Source organism: Etheostoma spectabile, chromosome 24 (genome assembly GCF_008692095.1).
Source record: "Etheostoma spectabile isolate EspeVRDwgs_2016 chromosome 24, UIUC_Espe_1.0, whole genome shotgun sequence".
NCBI lineage: Eukaryota > Metazoa > Chordata > Actinopteri > Perciformes > Percidae > Etheostoma > Etheostoma spectabile.
This window is the reverse complement of record NC_045756.1, coordinates 7833433-7834724: the sequence shown is the minus strand read 5'-3', so window position 1 is coordinate 7834724 and position 1292 is coordinate 7833433. Positions and strand designations below refer to the sequence as shown.

Here is a 1292-nt window from a genome sequence, read left to right as displayed (position 1 = left end):
AGAGCTGTGACAGCTTGATCCAGGTAACTTTCTCAGGATATCATATGTAATAAAAATGATTAATACATCAACATTTGAGATTCTGACTACTACTTGACTGAACCCTGAGAATGGAGCAGGATTTAGCTCCAACAGAGGTCAAAAGAGTAAGATGCTGATCGCTCCCTGGAGAGGTGGTGCTCGTATGTGGTCAGGTCCCTTGTTATAGCTGGAGTCTTCAAAGCAGGCAAAGAAAGTGTTGAGCTGGTCTGGGAGAGAGGGGTCAGTTGAGGTGGGGTTAATGTTGCTCTGTTTGTAGTCAGTAGTGTTCCTTACACCCTGCCACATTGCACAGGGGGTGTTGCCATTGAAGTTGTCCTCCATGCGTTTGTATTTGCGCTTTGCAGATGTGATGCCTCTGTGTAGGGTGGTCCTTGCCCTCCTGTACTCCTCCCTGTCCCCTGATTTCAGCGCTGTGTCTAAGGCCCTGAGCAGCTCCCTCACCCTGTTGTTAAAACCAGGGCTTCTGGTTGGGGAGCACTTTAATTTGCTTCTTTGTTGTTGCAATGTCTGTGCAGAAGTTGATGTAGGAGAGGACAGTGGAGGTATGGTGCTCAATGTCTTTAGGTTCAAAGACCTCCCACCTGATGTCATCAGAACAGTCCTGCAGTCCAGATCTGCCCTTATCCAAGATGAGGCGAAGACTGGATTTTTACAGGCTTTGGGAACATTTGTATACACCTGGTCCAATATTTTGTTATTCCTCGTTTTAATGTTTACATTCTTGTAAAATTTGGGAAGAACAGTCCGCAAATTATTAGTGTTGACGCGGATATAATGTAAGTGTCTCTTCTCTGGCCTCTCTCCCAGAGAGTCTTTGGACTAGAATATAATCTGTTTTAGCCTGATGACCATGAGTCCGTTCAGCTTATCATATATCACACACAGGAGGGCCATAATGTGTCAGTCAACAGCCTTTCAACAGTTTTCCAAGGCTGAAGAGAAAGGCTGGTAGTGTAGATGTAACTGACTGAACAACCAGTTTTTCTTTATAACAATCACAATCCAGGTTATAAGATACAGTTCCACAACATTTCTCTGTATGTTTCTCCTGCAGATGTTGAGCAGCTGTCTGTGGTTAAAGAAGAGGTTCTCCCTGAGCAACAGAAGTGTAGCTTCAGCGTGGACCAGCAGGAGCAAGAGCCCCCCCCACACATTAAAGAGGAGCTGTGGTGCAGTCAGGAGGGAGAGCAGCTTCAAGGGCTGGAGGAGGCTGATGTCACCAAGTTCCCATTCACTCCTGTCCCTGTGAA

The 1292-nt window shown here is 46.1% G+C and overlaps 1 protein-coding gene across 1 annotated transcript in view; it reads right to left on the bottom strand.

Annotated features, from left to right (window-relative positions):
- The window catches only part of mpp4b (MAGUK p55 scaffold protein 4b), a 28966-nt gene that overhangs the window by 9986 nt on the left and 17688 nt on the right, over window positions 1–1292 (bottom strand).